Here is a 17,515-nt window from a genome sequence, read left to right as displayed (position 1 = left end):
TGTGTTGTGGTTGTCGTGGTGTAGCCGCAGACGCGGCTGTCAGTGAACGTGGCGAGACGGACGGATGCGCGGAGGGGCGGGGGCGGCGCATTTCGCCGGTGCCGTGCCGTGCCTGAAAGCCGCGTGGTCGCTGTGTTGTTGGTGGCGTGGGGGCGAGGAGAGTACCGTACGGGTGTGCTTGTGCGCCGGAAATGGCACACTGCGCCCGCCCGTCTTGGAGGCTGATGGCTGTGGTGTGGAAATGGGGCGCGGTGATGTTGAAGCAGTTGAAGAACAGAAAAGAAACCAAGAAAACGGAAGGCGTGATGCGGCGGTGGTGGTGAGAGCGGGAAAAACAAAAGAAAAAAAAAAAAACAACAAAAAAAAGAAGGAAAAACAACAAGAAACAAAAAAGAAAACAAAAAGTCTATCAATATTAAAATGTAAATGGAAATGGACCCAGGTATAACCTCCCTGCACAAATAGCAGAGAGTCCGATGATAATAAAAATGTGCCTGAATGTTAACGTCCCTACAAAACAAACCCAACGATAATATTAATGAAAGAGTGAACCGTATGTAACATTGCAACAGACATAATGAAACCTGATAAATTGTATAAGGGCAGCAGCGTTGACCTTTGGCCCTGTATTCAGAATAAAAAGAGCCAAAGATCGTTACCCCAATGAAAAAGACACTGAAACACGTATGTAACATAGTAGCGATGGCGAGACATTGTAGCATCTGTGACCAGAGAGTTTGCGCTGGACTGCGCGAGTGTTGCGAGCGGTTCTCAGTCAGTCAGTCAGTCAGTCAGTCAGTCTGTCAGTAGTCGTTGCGAGTCCGTAGCTCTGTGTAGTTGAGGGCTGTACTCTGTCAGTAGTCGTCGCGTGCAGTACGCTAATAGTCGTCATGCAGAGCGGTCGGTCAGTAGTAGCAGCCGAGTGCGGTTGTGTGATGTAGGCGGTCGGCAACACTGGTCAAGATGGTGAATAAGGTATACTGTTAATTAATATAATCATTAGATAATGAAAAATTTTATTTATTGTAACTATTCTCCAACAAGTCCCCCAATAATAATTTTTATTTCAAAAGCATTTTTTCAAAAATTTAATTTTTTATTGAACTAAAGATTTCGTTGCACTTCCCATTTCACTCCACTTCTTTAAAAGAAAAATTCCACTAAAATCACAAAAAAAAAGAGAATATTATTATTTGCAATGCAGTTCCTCCAAGCGGTGCGCAACAACAAGAGCAGATATGTGACATCCATTTATTCGGAGGTAAGACTTTAATTCTGATTGTTTTGCACAGGGCCAAAGACCGATATTTCGGTTTAATTGAAGTTTCTTGTCACTGAACGGACTTTTGTAAATGTTGTGTGAAGACTTTATATTTGAGTCAGATTGCGAATTTCACATTTTTGTTGCCATTTTCAATACCTCTCATTGTGGGCGAGGTTACAATTAGCGCAATGTCCATTAGCATCCGTAAATAACATTGTCCATTATTTTAAATTTTGCTGGGAGGTTACAACACACACACAAAAAAAAAAAAAAAAAAAAATTGCATTTATATCCGCTCCTCAATTGTAGATACCCCTTACACAGCTGTGTGCAATGAATGAGTGCTGGCTGGTAATTAATTGCACTCCTTGGAGGGAAATGCCATAGGAAGTAGTCTTTAAAAAGTGAATGTTTTTCGTTAAGAGACAAAAGTTACTTTAGGAAAAAAGTAATAGTGGGGCTTTTGTTGTTGAACAAAAGAAGTACAATGAACATACGTTATCAGATTTGCGCAATGCAGCGTCACACCACCTTTTGATTATAACACAATATACTATACATCGTCCCGAACCGTGACCAGAGTCGCGAGACGAGCAGAGCACGCCGCCGACGCCCGCTCAGTACAACCGTCCACCCGCTACTACTGTCGACCGACTACTACCTCTCCCGACTCGCGCTACAATATATATATAACAACTGTTCCTGGCGACCCGGTGCGTGCCACTACTGTCGTCTGGCGCGGTCCAAGCGCCGACTAGCAGCGATAAAGAACTCTCTGGTCAGACAGAGATGCTGTCATGCCTCGCCATCGCTCTGGTAATGAATACATACGTGTTGCAGCGTGCGTACCACCGGAACACGCAGTGGCGGAGCCAAAGACTGTGTTGTCGAGGTCGAGTGCGAGCGGGAAGAGAGGCAGCGTCGGCACGGAGATGCAAGCGAGCGCGAGACGCACGGGGGCTGCGGCGTGGCGCGTTTGCGGTCGGCGCCTTTGGTGGCAACGGCCGGGACAAGCAGCGGTGTATGGTGTGGTGCGGGGCGGACAGGGGCGGAGGCGGCGCGACGACGGCATGGGGGCGAAAACGGGACGGGGGACGGCGGATGTTGAGAGGCGTCACGCGCGGACAGGACACAGACACAGAGACACACAGATTGGAAAGGGAGGGTGCGCGGTAGTAGTTGGGAATGTGCGTACCGTGCGGGATGGGAGTGGGCGAGGAACACGGTCGTGGCCCCTGTTTTGGGTGCGTGTGATGACGTCGGTGTGTTGTGGGAAGGGAAGGTGCTGTGGCGGCGGCGCGTAATGGGCGTAGGCCGAAAAGAGAAAGGAACGTGGGCAGTGTGTTGGCAAGCGTCGGTTCGACTGCGACGTTGATGGGCAGGGCAGGGCAAGGTTAATGGTGGTAGGAGTAGGCGTGTGGGCGCAAAAAATCTGCCGCTGCAGGCGGTGCCGTAACCGCCATGGCGGGAAGGAGAGAGGGCCAAAGAAAGAAAGAAAGAAAGAAGAAAACAAAAAAAAAAAAAAAAAAGGAGGGGGGGGGGGGCGAAAGTGGAGAGGCGGTGGTGTGAGAAGGGCGGGGGCGGAAGGAAGGCAGGAAGGACAAGAGGCGAGGCGACGGCTTGCTTTGTGTATCGGTCGGTCTCTGGCTATGCTTCGTTTTCTGCAGCAGGGTCGGTGCGCGGCGTGGCTCGCGGCAGTGGGAACGCCTGGTGGCTGGACGGCCAGCAATGCGGTTGGATGGGCGGCCACAGCACCGCACCTGTGCCCGAGGAGGAGACGCTGGCGGCGGGCCCTGAGGTGAGGCCGGCTCGGCTGGGGCTGTGGATGTGTAGGTGTGCGCCGCTGCTGCAACAACGAGTAAAACGCGAGAAGGAGGGATGGCGGTAGAGAGAGAAAAAAAAAAAAAAAGGTCGTGTTGTGTTGATGCGCAGGCAGACGCGTACAGAGGGACGAGCCCGGTCTGCAGCAGGGTGTGGCCGTGCCGAGTGCAGAGCAGCGGCGGCTCGGTTCGGTTCGGCCCGGCCCGGCGGGCCGCGCTGTTGTCGCGGACGTGAGCGCCCCCTGGCGGGTGGCCGGAGGCGGCGCGGCGTGTTGGACGTGTGGCTGGTGGCAGTGCACAATTTGCGAGTGGCTGGCGGTTGGCGCGTCGGGCGGCGGAGAGGTATGTGTTGCGGGCGCCCTTTGCTGCGCTGCGTCGTTGCGTGTGCCGTACAGGGCGGGCGCTTGTCGACTGTGTGGGCGGTGTGGCGAATTGGCGTGAAACGGCTGCCGAGAGGTGTGTGGTAGCGAGCCGGTGGGTGGTGTCAGTGCGAAGGGGAATGTGCGTGCGTTTGGCGGTTTCGGTGTGCTTTTTGCGGCGTGAGAGTGGGAATTAGTGGGGCCGGCTGTTGTGTTGGTTCCTTGTGTCTTGTGTCGCGTAGCTTGATGGCAACGTGGAAGGACGCCGGTTTCGTTTCGAGCCTTGCGTGTGGTTGTCGACGTTGACTGGTTGGCGTGTGCCGATGCACGTGCATGTGTGGGTCGCGAGTGCGTTTTTGGCTGGCTGTGTGTGTGTGTGTTTTGGGGGGGAAGGGGGAGGCGGTGGTGAAAGTGCAGTCGTTGCCACGGGCGTCGTCGGGTGGGGCTGGGGCTGGGGCTGTGCGTCGTGGCGGAAAGGTGGTAGGTTGCGGGAAGCGAGCCCGTCGTTGACGGTGTCGCGTGAGTTGTGAATCGAGTGGGGCGCGGGGCGCGGGACAGGAGCAGCGTGCCGCTGCGTCGTGGTCGTCAGCAGAGGCTGTGCGTGTGCTTGTCCTTTTTGTGGGCGGTTCGTGCGAGGCGTTTTTGTTTTGTGTTGCCCTAGTTGTTAGTTTATTTTGTTTGTGTTTGTTATTTTGAGACGACGACTGGTTGGTGGCGTGCGCGCGAAGTGGCGGTGTGCGCTTCCCGTGTCGTTTGTGTTGTTTGGTTTTTTTGTTTTTGTGTGTGTTTTTTTTTTTTTTTTTGCACTGGGCCCCGGTGGGTGGGTGCGTGTGTGTCGATTGCCGGCTGGCGAAAGGTGCGCCATCGGCGGGGTGGGTCGCCGGCACAAGTAGAGGCGGCGGCGTTGTTGCTGTTGTTGTGTGGTGTTTGTTTTGTTCGGCTGTGTCGGCGAGCTGTGTTGCGGTGCGTGTGAATGGTGGTGCAAAAGTGCTGGCGTTGGGGCTGCGACTGCGACGGCGGCGAGCCGCGGGCGCGCCATTGATAGTGATGTTGTGAACAGCGGCTGTGTACGGTAGTGGTGTTGTTGTAGCACGACGTGCATCCGGGCCGGCGCGGAAAGCGCAGTTGCGGGCGGTTGCCCTTCGGTGCCAGCCATGTCGCGTGAGCGGCGGGTTGCTCTGGTGTCGACACGTGGTGCTCTGGGTTGTTGTGTGGTGCCCTTTGGCCGGTGGGGGTGGTTCGCGTGTGTCTCGTTCGCGCTCGGTGTCTGGTCGTGGTCGTGCTGCTCCCCCGTCTGTCGGCGGTTTCCGACGTCGTCTGTACGTTTTTGTTCGTTTGCGGCGTGCCTGCCGACGTCGTCCCGTCGCGACCTTTCAACCGAAAGTGTGGCGCCCGAAGGTGAACGAACGTAACCCTGACCTCGGCGCTTTACGCTGAGCCGAGCGAACCGAACCGAACCTAACCTGTGGTGTGGCGAGGTGAGCTCAGCCTGTGAGCCCCTAACGTCTACGTAAGGTAAGCTGTCCGGCTCACGCCTCACGTTTGAACGCTTTTTCAACCTACGTTTGACGCTTCTTAACCTAGCACTGACCCCTTAACCTAACGTGTAACCTAACGTAACCTAACCTAACCTAACCTAACCTCTGACGCCTGACGTGTTTGAATGCTTAACCTAAGTTTGACGCTTAACCTAACCCAAGTCCCCTTAACCTAACCCACGTCCACCTAACCTAACCTAACGTAGACGTGTAAACGTAATGTGTAACGCGTAACGTGTAACGTGTAAGGTCGGCTGTCGTGTGTGCTTGACGGCAGATTGGGTTGGTCTGTAGATTCGGATTGCGGTTTGCCTCGGTCGAGGGGTTGGGTCGGAAGCGGCGAGGGGCGGCGGCGCCTGTTGCGCAGGCGGCGTCCGTTTGCGGCGGGCAATTGTTGAGAAACGGCTGTGAATGTTGGCGGGCGAGAGGAGGAGGACGGCGCGCGATGTGGCCCGACGGCTGCGGGCCGATCGGGAAACGGCGGGAGGGCGACGGAAGGCGATGGGGCGGCGGAGGCGCGTTTGCACGGCCGTCATCGCCGCACGCCTCGGCTTGTGTGGCTGTGGCGCCGGCCGCGCTGGCCGGGCTGCCGCGGCGACGGTGTGGGAGTTTTGCCGAAGGTTTGGCCATTGTGGCGGGTCGTCGGCTGGGGCTGTGGGGGCGGCATTTGGGCGGGGGCGGCGATTCTCGGCGGGCCGACCCAGGCTGTAGCGCGCGGTAGCTGCAGTTTGGCCGTGGTTTGCGGCGCTGCCGTGGCGACTGGTTGGCGACTGTGGTGTGGCTGTGTGTAGCCCCATCCTCGGTGGTTTGAAAGGCGCGGGCGGTTGTGGCGCAGGTTTGGGGCTGCTCCGCACAGGCTGTCGGACGTTGGGCGGTAGCAAGCGCACCGGTCCGCATCGTCTAAACTACCGGCAGTGGTTGAGGGAAGGTAGTATTTACCCGAAGGCATTGACTACTAAGTCTGGGGAGGAGATATGGAACTTCAGGTGTAGGGAATTGTCATCTTTATTTGCGGATTATAGAATCAAATTCATTTGGACTTCAGTGGGTTGGACACTGCCAGGTGCATTACCTGTTGAGCAGTGCGACTGGTCTTTGGTATGTGTCCCGGACATCTGACGGGACTCCAATGTTCCTTATGAGTGGGTTTTCCGAGACCACGGCTTTGTGATACAGGCTTCTGGCTTTGTGTTGAAATCTGAGAAGGACCTCAGGTTCTTGCAGAGCTTCATGTACATAACGAGACGGGAACTGCGGGTGCACGTGGAGTACTCGTCGTAAGGCCTTATTCTCCAGCGCTTGAAGACGTTGAACGTGGCGGGTGGCAGCATTGCCCCAGGCGACGCAGGCGTAGTCCATGATCGGCCGGACGAATAGCCTGTAGATGAGGAGGCCATTTGCAACTGACAGTGAGGAGCCTTCATTAAGCAGCGGGTATAGTGCTCCCAGGCGCTGGTCCACTTTCCTGCGGGTGGCCGTGACATGCTGTTGCCAAATGAGCTGACGATCCAGCACAACTCCGAGATAAGTCGCTGAGGGCAGCCACGCGATGTCTTCGCCGAACAACCGAATCGCCGGCACTGGCGGCGGTAGTCTTCTGGTAAAGATGACGGCTTGGCTCTTCTGAGCGTTGAAGCGAATCCTCCATTTGCGGGACCATCGTTCAAGGTCGGAACAGGCGTCCTGAAGTCGGCGGTGCGTGGCCTGTGGCCAACGGCTGCGCGTGTAGATGGCGGTGTCGTCAGCATACATAGCTTTTTCCACCCTGGGGGAGGTGGGGATGTCCGATGTAAAGATGCAGTAAAGGATCGGCCCAAGGACGGAGCCCTGAGGTACGCCAGCGGCGATGGGCCGGAGAGTCGAACAGGAGTTGGCAACGCGAACAGAGAAGGTTCGCCCTCGGAGGTATGAGGCGAGCAGCTGTACGATGGAGCGAGGAAATCCGTGCTGCATCAATTTCCACAGGAGCCCCTGATGCCAGACGCTGTCGAACGCCTTGGAAATGTCGAGGAATACTGCCCCACAGTATTCCCGGTTGTTAAAGGCGAGGGTGATGTCTTCGACGACGCGGATCACCTGTTGTTCGGTGGAGTGGCCTCTTCTGAACCCAAATTGCTCCGGCGGTAGTATCCTCCGTCGGTCCAGTATGGTGCGGATTCTTCGTAGCAGCAGCCGTTCGAACACCTTACTGATATGAGGGAGGAGACTGATAGGGCGATAGTTGGCCGGTTCCTTCCTGTTCTTCCCCGGTTTGGGAATGGGGATAACTGTAGCCCGTTTCCACGCCTCCGGATATGTCAGCGTCCGAAATATGTTGTTAAAAACAGCAGCCAGCCAGAGATAGGCTGCGGGAGGAAGTTCCTTCAGGGCTCTGTTGGGTATGTCATCTGCCCCCGGTGCCTTGGTGGCGTTCAGACCAGCGATGCAAGACCGAACTTCTTCCATCGTGACGGGCGGAATGTGGTCCTCATCCGCAGCAGCAGGTTGGTCCAGGTATTGTTGGACCTCCGCTTCCACGCGCTGAACGTGATTGACGTCAATCGGGTCGTTCACAGGGGCGAAATTAGCTTCAAACACATCGGCGATGGCGGCGGCCTTGTCCTCAGGGGTGTAGACGAGTCCAGCCGGGGCTTCCAACGGAGGAATAGTCGTCCGACGTTTAGTGAAAAATCGAACCGTGTCCCAGTGATTGGCATCCGGTGTAAAGGCCTCGAGTTTCGCGGCCCACTGCTGGTTCCTGTGGGCGATGAGGGCGGCCTTAACGTCGCGCCGAAGTTGGTTGACACGTCGCTTAAGGCCGGGATCCCTGGTGAGACGCCAGTCTTTGCAGAGGCGATTGCGGAGACGTATAAGGTCCAGGATGTCGTGGGGTAACCCCGGACGAAGTGGCTGTCGCCGGCCGGCCTGCGGCGTAGACTGCCGGAGAGCTGTAGTAACAGCAGTGGTGAACCCCGCCGTGGCATCATCGACGGGTGCATCCGGTGGAGTGAATGCCAGCAGATGGGGGAGCCGATCCCGGTAGCCATCCCAGTGGGTACGTCGCAGATTCCACCGTGGCGTCTGCGGAGGAAGATGGACGTTCAGCTGGAAAATGACAGGCAGATGGTTAGAATTGAGAGCATGTCTCACTTCTGCCGACATGAACTGAGTCAGTCCCTTGGTTATTGCGATGTCCAGAACATCCGGATTGCCTCTGGAGGGGTAGCATGTCGGTTCCTCGGGTCCACAAGCGTGCGCATTAGCTTGCTCGAGGACGTGGAGGAGCCGCCGTCCGTCATAAGTGGTGGTGAGTGAGTTCCACGCCGCATGCTTTGCGTTAAAGTCACCGGCGAGGAACAGCTTCCCAGGAAGGCGCAGCAATGCCTTCACATCGTCGACGTCAATGTGCGGCTTAGGTGGGCGGTAGACGGCCACAAATGTGACTGTGCCGACCGAAGTCTCGACGGCCACAGCTGTCGCTTCCATCTTCCGCAGAGGAGGCGTCGGTACAACGTAGTGTGAGATTGTCCGCTTGATGTAGATGGCTGTACCGCCACCTCGAGTGGGGCGATCATTCCGATAGCAGAGATAATTGGCGATATTGGCCCTCAGGTCCGGCTTCAGATGCGTCTCACTGACCAGGCAGATGTCGACATGCTCATCTTCCAGGAATTGGCGAACCTCCAGTAGGTCGTGGTAAATGCCATCCGCATTATAGGTGGCTATACAAAGGTCTTCATAGCGTCGGGGCCTAGGCATGTTGAGGAGGCGGAACGTCGCTGGTGGCTTGAAGCGAACCACGAATGGCCGCTTCAACTGTCGTGGCAAGAACTGCCGGGAGTGCTTGAATGGCTCGGCTCATCTCGGTGACGGCTTGCATCATGGTCTGCATGAGCACCAGAAGTTGGTTGACGTCAGCTGCCGCAGCGGGCGGGTGGGGACGGCCAAAGTCGTCAGCGCGCCGGCCTCGAAGAGGTGGAAAGGACGCCGAGGCAATCTCAAATGCTGCTGTTGGGGGTGCCGCTGTAGAGGCGGTGCCCTTCAAGACATCCGCCGCTGTCGGAGACTGGAGGACGGAAGCCGCGCGCCGTTGCATCAGTGGAGCTCGCTCCTGTAGCGGTGCATCGATGTATCTGCTGCTGGCAGGTGTGCTTCCGAAGACACGGGTCCCAGCACGTCGAGTCTTGGCGTTGAGGGGCGGTAAACCCCTCTGTCGGCGACTAGCATCTTTGTGTTTCTGGCAGGAACGATAGCTGGCTGGGTGCCTGCCGCCACACAGTCCGCATTTGGCAGGTTCGTCCTTGGGGACGGGACACAGGCGGCTGTCATGAGGGCCACCACACTTCACACATATAAATGGCATTGTGCAGAGCCGCGCCACGTGGTTAAAGCCCTGACAGCGGAAGCACTGAGTCACTCCTCTTGATTTACGTAGCTTCTCGACAGAAACGGAGAGGGCACAAATTCTGTTGATTTTAAACACATCGCGATTTTCTTGCGTGTCCGGGAGAACCACCACACGGAGGCCTGATTTCTGCTGCGTGCCGGGCATCCGATGGTAGTCCACGACCGTCGCCTCAAATCCCAATGCAGACAATTCTTCCTTGAGTCTGTCGTTCGGAAGAGAATCGACGATGCCTCGAAATATCAGCTTCAGAGTGGGCGGGCGAACAGTGGGAAACGTGTAGCACGGTATTCCCTCGGTTCCCACCATGTCCATAACTTTGACGTAGTCTTCAGTGGCCGTGACAGTGAGTTTTAACTTATCGCCTCCAGCCTGCTTCGCTGAGAAAGGCTGCTTCAGATTTTGCGTCAGCCAATCGTACAATTTCAAATAGGTGTCCGGATATTGGAGGACGATCGGTGGAATTTTATGCTGCTTCTGTTGTGGTTGCTGCTGCTGCTGTGGTTGTAGGTGCTGTTGAGGCTGCTGTGGTGCCTCATGATCCTGAGGCGCCTGCATCCCATCGTCGATGACGTCAAACCGGTTGCTGACAGGCACGACAGGCGCGTCTGCCGGTGCCGGGTTCTTGGCCTGCTTCTTTTTCGGCGGACGAATGAAGCCGTCGTCGGTGGGCGCCACACGGGGCAGTCCAGGTCCAGGATCGCTGCGTTTCCGTCGAAACTGGGACGTCGACGGGCGAGTAGCGTCGTCGGCGAACGACGCGTCAGAAGAATAATCCATTGCCATGTCCAGGGCCCTCGCTGTGGTCGTCAATAGATAATTGCCTGTACGCCTTTGCCGGGTCGTCATGGTGGGGGGGCCGGATGGGGCCGCCGACGAAGCGAGCTCCGCCGGACGGCGATCCGCCACACCCTTCGCTGAGCTAGATACCGAACTCATGGCAGCGCACGCGTAGCACGTCTGCTCACTACGGAAGACTAACTCGAACTGGGTAGCAAGCGCTCCGTCCGCTTCTTGAGGTTATCTGCTAACTGTCTGGCGTAGGTTTTACCTTTCGGCATTTCCTACAGCTTGAGAGGGTTGTGTTAAATTTGTTCATCTTTATTTGCAGTGTGGCTTGTGTGTGTGCGGACACGGGGTGCGTGCATGATGTGGTAGGGAGCTAATTTACTTTGAAGGGCACTGCTGCATTATCTCGCGAGCAGTGCGATCGGCCGTCTGTATCTGCCGTGTTGATCAGGTTCTTCTTCCCCCAATCCTCTGATGAGGGGGTTAGTGGACATCGTTGCTTTCTCGTAGAAACGTCTCGCTATCTCCTGGTGACGCTGGAGCACTTCTGGTTCTTCAGCCGCTTCGTGCAGGTATTTGTGCGGAAATTGCGGGTGTACGTGGAATACCCGCCGAAGTATCTTATTCTGAAGGGATTGGAGTCTCTGTAGATGAGTCCTCGCAGCATTACCCCAAACTTCGCACGCGTAGTCGATGAGGGGGCGAATGTACATGCGATAAATTAATAGGCCATTTTCGACGGAAAGATCGGAGCCCTCGTTGATTATAGGATACAGCGCTCCCATGCGCTGTGATACTTTATTCCGGATGTCGTCCACGTGCGGTTTCCATGTTAGTTTCTTATCGAGGATCACCCCGAGGTAGCGCACTGTGTCTTGCCACTCCAGTTCCGTATTGTACAGTCGTAGTCGTCGTGTTGGCATGGTTCTTCGCTTCGTGAAGACGATCGTTTGCGTCTTGGCTGGATTGAATCGGATGCGCCATTTCGTTGCCCATTCTTCTAACAAGTTGCAGGCACTCTGAAGACGTGGCCTCATCACGTCGCGCCATCGGCTTCGTGTGAACAGCATCGTATCATCCGCGTAGATAGCTTTCTCCACCCTCGGCGGTGTGGGGAGATCAGACGTATACAGGGTGTAGAGCACCGGTCCAAGTACCGATCCTTGGGGCACTCCCGCGCAGATCGGCCGTGCCGTGGAGAGTGCGTCGTCCACTCGAACTGCAAAAGTGCGATGATGAAGATATGAGGCAACCAGCTTGACGTAGGCTCGTGGAAGGCCGAACGAGTTAAGTTTCCAGATGAGCCCCTGATGCCACACGCTGTCAAACGCTTTCGTAATGTCCAGGAGAACTGCTCCGCAAAACTCCTTCCTGTTGAATGCGGTTGTGATGTCGTTGACGACTCGGATGATTTGGTGACTGGTAGAATGTCCTTTCCGAAATCCAAACTGTTCATTGGGTAAGATGTTGCGGAGAGAGATGATGTGTTGAAGTCGTTGTAGAAGAAGCCGCTCAAACAGTTTGCTGACGTGTGGCAGCAGGCTTATCGGGCGATAACTCGTCGGGAGGCGTCGGTTTTTGCCGGGTTTCGGTACAGGTACCACAACAGAGTGCTTCCACGCCGCTGGGTAGGTCGCAGTGGTGAGTATCCAGTTGAAAATAGTGGCTAGCCGCACTATTGCAGTCCATGGCAACTGTTTTAGGACCCGCCCAGTTATGTCGTCAGATCCTGGAGCCTTGTTCGATGGGAGTGCTCGAATCGCATGTTGCACTTCTGCGGGGGTAACAGGTGGAATGGGGTCGTCGCCGTCTTCATCTGCATCTTCTTGCAGCAGCGCTTCCGCCTCTTGATCGATGTTATTGACACGCTGGGGGTCCACTCCCTCATTCAGCGGACGAAAGTTGTCTTCAAATGAGTCAGCCAGCAGGTTTGCCTTGTCTGTGGGACGATAGGCAGTTCGATCGGGAGTCTCGAGCGGCGGGATGCGCGTCCGACGGTTAGTGAAGAAACGGATGGCCTGCCAGTTAGCAGGGTCGGGCGTGAATGATCGAAGTTTGGCGGCCCACTGTTGGTTCTTGTGAGCGATGATTGCAGCCTTAATATCCCGGCGTAGCTGATTAATCCGCTTCTTAAGGTCGACGTTTCGTGTTAGGCGCCACTCCCTGCAGAGCCTGTTCCGTGTCCTGATGCTGTCTAAGATGTGCTGTGGTAGTCCAGGCGGCGAGAGTTGCGGAGGCTTGGGTGGTGGTGTAGCCAGCTCCAAGGCATCGGTAATAGCGGCGGTGAGCGTCCCCACGGATTCCTCAGAGACCTCCTCATCTGCATTGATGACATCAACGGAGAAAGTAACACACTCTCGAAAATGTTCCCAGTTTGTGTGTTTCAAGTTGAGACGGCCGGCGTATTGGTCCGGAGCGACGTGCAAGTCAAACAGTACTGGCAGGTGGTCAGAATTAAGAGCATTTAGGGTTTCCGCATTCATAAATTGCGGGATGCCCTTGGTTATGGCCACGTCAATAACATCAGGTCTGCCGCGAGAGGGATAACATGTAGGCTCGTCGGGGCCGCAAACATAGGCCTGCGCTTCTTCCACAGCCTGGAGAAGAAGACGTCCACTCATATTGGTGACCTGAGAGTTCCAGGCGGCATGTTTACAATTCAGATCGCCCGCGATGAATAGTTTGCCGGGTGTTCGTAGCAGGAGTCGGGCGTCGTCGAGATCCAGGAGTCGGCGTGGGCTGCGGTAAGCTGCTAGAAACGTCACTGGTCCGGTTCTGGTTTCCACTACCACTGCAGTCGTTTCGAAAGTCCTTGTAGCAGGTGGCTGAATTTCATGATGTCGGATGGTTCGTCGTATGTATATTGCTGTGCCGCCTCCATGCGTCAGTCGGTCAGTGCGGTAGCAGCAATAATTCGCAATATTACTGCGAATTCCTGGCTTGAGGAACGTCTCGGAAAGCATACAGATGTCCACGTTGTTGTCCACAAGAAATTGGTGTAATTCCGGCACATCATGCGTAAGATTGTTGGCGTTGTATGCCACAATGCGTAAGTCTTCGAGGTGAAGTGCTCTATTCATGTCGAGTAGGTGCAGCATCTTTTTGGGCCTGGAAGGCGCGGCTGATGGTCGCCTCAACAGCGGCGGCGACGGTGGTTGGAAGTTGCAACATGGCTTTGGAGACCTCAGCAAGAGAGGCAGTAATTTGTGTGAGGAGTGCGAAGACTCCTTGCAGGTCTGGCTGGAGAGGCGGTGAAACCGCTGGAGGTGCCGGGTCACACCGGCGTTGTGGCGCTGCCGGACGGGCAGGTGCTGCTGGAGTGACATCTTGCTGTAGCGACCGCTTGAGAGCGTCTGCAACTGTGAGATCGTCACGTATCTTGGCCGCCCGGCGGTCCATTAGTGTGGGCCAAGCTTGAGCGCGGCTGGGCCGTACAGGCGGCGGCGGCGGTGGTGGCTGTTGGCGGCGTCGTCCCGTAGCAGTGGTCCTCTTCGGTGGAACAGGAGGCAGGCCACGTTGCCGTCGACTCGCCTCCTTGTGTTTGGGGCAGGAGCGAAAGTTAGCGGGGTGTGGTCCGCCGCAAAGTCCACATGTGGGTGGCTGTTCCTTGGCCTTGGTGCACGTGCGACTATCATGTGGGCCGCCGCATTTTACACAGACCCAGTCCATGGTACACAGGCGTGCGACATGACGGAATCCTTGGCACCTGTAACACTGTACAGGGCCACGCGTCTTCCGTAATCTTTCTACGGTGATGGACAAGTCATAAAAGCGGTCAAGCTGGAAAATATCTCGATGCGCTGGGATATCAGGTAAGATGATGATACGATGTCCTGTGTGCTGGTTCGTACCCGGCATTCGGTGATGTTCGACGAGGGAGGCGGCGAAACCGAGGTCGCGCAGCTCTTCCTTGACGTCTTCATGCGTCAAGGACATTGGAATGCCCTTGACAAGCGTCTTGATGATCGGAGGGCGAACCGCCGGGAAAGTATACATAGCAATGCCTGATCTTCCGAGTTCATCGACCGTGAGGGTATAGTCTTCTGTTGACGACAATTGTAGTTTCAGTGTGTCGTCGCCTGCCTGCTTTACCGTGAACGGCTGCTTGCAATGCGTCTTCAGCCATGTATGCAACTTCTTGTAAGATTCCTTGAAGCGGAGGACAATAGGTGGCACCCTCCTATGCGGGGCCGATGTCGGAGCCTGTGAGCGGTCCTGCGATGTCGGTTGTTGGTCGTCAATGGGGGGCGGGGCCTCTTCTCCCGCTCGTTGTTGTGCCGCTGCTCGGCGCTGCTGCTGTTCCGCTAGTGACGACGCGGCTTCATTAAGCGTCGCTCCCTCCCCCTGGAGAGGTTGATAGCGGTTTGACACATCAAGTTCTCTCGCAACGACGCGCTGGGGCCGTGCTTGCTTCTTTAGCGGCGGCTGCAGGAAGCCGTCGGCGGTTGCTTCATGTCGATGTTGACGCCGTACAGAAGCGCGATCGCGGCGAGTTCTTCTGCGCTGCGATGTCTGCTCGGTGGGATCGGCGACGGAGGCGGCGCCGGAGTCCGTAGAATAATCCATTTCGTCATCCAGGGGCAGCTCCGCGGCAAGGGTACTAATACTTCCCCCCACCGCGGGTCCAGTCGTCATAGGTGTACCGGCTGATGGCGGGGCGGCCGATGGGGCAAGCCCCATCGGACCGCGGCCGGCCGGCACGTGGTCGCTCGCTTCTCGCGCGCGCGTTAACTCCCCGTCCGTACTGTGCGACATCTCAGTCGGCACTGGGGTAGCAAGCGCGGGAGGCGCGGCGCGGCGGCGCGCAGAGTGGCGGCCGCTCTCTCGGCCGTCCGCGCCCGCCCGCGACACTGGCTGGGCCTTGTGATTCTCTGCTCTGCTGCTGTGCTGTGCTTGCGTGCCTGCCGTCCGTCCCGCTCGCTCTCGCTCTCGCTGTGTGTTACGCGCGTCGTCGAAATGGCAGATCAGGCGGCTACGAACGAGACTGCTGCGGCACCCGCCGCCACCGGCACTACGAAGAAGGCCAAGTCTGCGTCGTCTGCGAAGAAGCCGCGCGCCAAGCCTGCGCACCCGCGCACCTCTGAGATGGTGACGGCCGCCATCAAGAGTCTGAAGGAGCGCGGCGGGTCGTCGCTGCAGGCGATCAAGAAGTACATAGCCGCGCACTACAAGCTGGACGCGGAGAAGCTGGCGCCGTTTATCAAGAAGTACCTCAAGTCGGCCGTCGTGGCGGGCGAGCTGGTGCAGACGAAGGGGAAGGGCGCGTCCGGCTCGTTCAAGCTTGCCGGCGCCGGCGGCGGGGGGGCGGCCGAGGGCGGCAAGGCTCGTGCTGGCGGTGCCAAGAAGAAGCGCGCCGCTCCGGCCAGCAAGGAGAAGAAGGGCGCCCGTGCGGCCGGCGCAAAGAAGGCTGGTGGCGTGAAGGCGGCGACCGGTCGGAAGGCGGGCGCCGCCAAGAAGGCGTCTGCGGCGTCGGCCGCTCCCGCGGGTGCGAAGAAGGCGGCTGCGGCCAAGCCGGCCAAGGCCAAGTCGCCGTCGAAGGCGAAGAAGGCCGCCAAGGTTCCGACGAAGAAGCCGAAGGCGCCGCGCCCGAAGAAGGCGACGACGCCGTCTAAGGCGAAGGCTTCGCCCAAGAAGAAGAAGTAGAGTAGAGGAGAAAGAGATGGGAATGGAAGGGTTTGGCGCTTGACTCCGTCGTCCCCACCCCCCGTCGTCGTCTAGTGGCGCGCAAGAGACGCGCGGCCCAAAACGGCCCTTCTCAGGGCCATCAAAGCACGTCGGGGAAGGTTTTGATTGTCGTGTTGCGTTTGGTGTGGGTGTCTGTCTGTCTGGCGTTTCTGTATGCCCGTGGGGATGCTGTTTGCGTGCCGTGGTGGTTGGATTGCGGGGGTCGGTGGCGGGTGTGGGCGGCGGTAGCGGTAAGCGGTGTTGTTGTTGTTGTTGTTGTTGTTGTTGTCGTGGTTGATTGTCGCCGTGTTTGTGGCGGCGGCCGACGGTTGGTTTTCTGTCACGTTGTTTTGTTTGAATACGTTGGTTGGCTTGCCTGCGTTCGTTCTTCTCGGATGTCTGTCTTGTCGAGTCGTGTCTGGTCTTTGTTTTGTTTTGTTCCTTTGTGTGTGTGTGTGTGTTATGTTTTGCAACGGGGGGCACGTTGAGATGCGGAAGGAGTCGGCGGGGATTTCGGTGGCGTGTAGAGCGAGCGAGCGCGCCTGCCTGGCCGTTGGCCGTCGGAGTGGAGTGCGGGTTTTTTTGTTTTCGAAACGAAAGCGGCGGCCGGCCAGCCACCCGTGCGGTGTGACGTCGGCCGTTGGGCATTGTGCGCTTTGAGCGCCGGGGAGGGATGATGTGTGATTGTTGCGCGCTGCTAGCAGGCAGGCAGAGTGAGCGGGTGTGGCGGACGGACGGGAAGTGGTGGTTTTTGTTTTTGGGTTGCGGGGCGAGAGGCAGGCGACCGACAAAGTTTGCTCGCGACGGAGAGATGTTAGTGGCCCTGAAAAGGGCCGTTTTTGTTTGTGCGGTGCGGTGCCGCGGCGCGGTTTAGGCGCGCTCGCCGCGGATGCGGCGCGCGAGCTGGATGTCCTTGGGCATGATGGTGACGCGCTTGGCGTGGATTGCGCACAGGTTGGTGTCTTCGAAGAGGCCGACGAGGTAGGCCTCGCTGGCCTCCTGCAGGGCCATGACTGCGGAGCTCTGGAAGCGCAGGTCGGTCTTGAAGTCCTGGGCGATCTCGCGCACTAGGCGCTGGAATGGCAGCTTGCGGATGAGCAGCTCTGTGCTCTTCTGGTAGCGCCTGATTTCTCGCAGGGCGACGGTGCCCGGCCTGTAGCGGTGGGGCTTCTTGACGCCTCCGGTGGCGGGCGCGCTCTTCCTCGCCGCCTTGGTGGCGAGCTGTTTGCGCGGCGCCTTTCCGCCGGTGGACTTGCGGGCCGTTTGCTTTGTGCGGGCCATGGCGGTAGCGTTGGCGGTAGCGGAGCGGCGTGCGTGGAGGTTAGGTGCGGCGCGGCGTCCGGTGCTGCCTTGACAACGGGCCCGCGCGCCTCCGTGCTGCGCTTATATGCCCTCGGTTGCGCGTGGTGGGGGGAGGGCGGGCCAGAGTCTATATAGGGGGGCGGCGGGCGCGCTGGGCGCAGACCGTAGCCGACTCGCCAGCCGCTGCAGCTGCTGTTTGTGCACGTTGTTGCTTTGCCCGAGGAAGGAAGGATGACAGGCCGCGGCAAGGGAGGAAAGGGGCTCGGCAAGGGTGGCGCCAAGCGGCACCGCAAGGTGTTGCGCGACAACATCCAGGGCATCACGAAGCCCGCCATCCGCCGCCTGGCTCGCAGGGGCGGCGTGAAGCGCATCTCTGGTCTGATCTACGAGGAGAC

Source organism: Schistocerca piceifrons, unplaced genomic scaffold (genome assembly GCF_021461385.2).
Source record: "Schistocerca piceifrons isolate TAMUIC-IGC-003096 unplaced genomic scaffold, iqSchPice1.1 HiC_scaffold_913, whole genome shotgun sequence".
NCBI classification, from domain to species: domain Eukaryota; kingdom Metazoa; phylum Arthropoda; class Insecta; order Orthoptera; family Acrididae; genus Schistocerca; species Schistocerca piceifrons.
The sequence above is the reverse complement of the archived record's forward strand: the minus strand, read 5'-3'. Positions refer to the sequence as shown.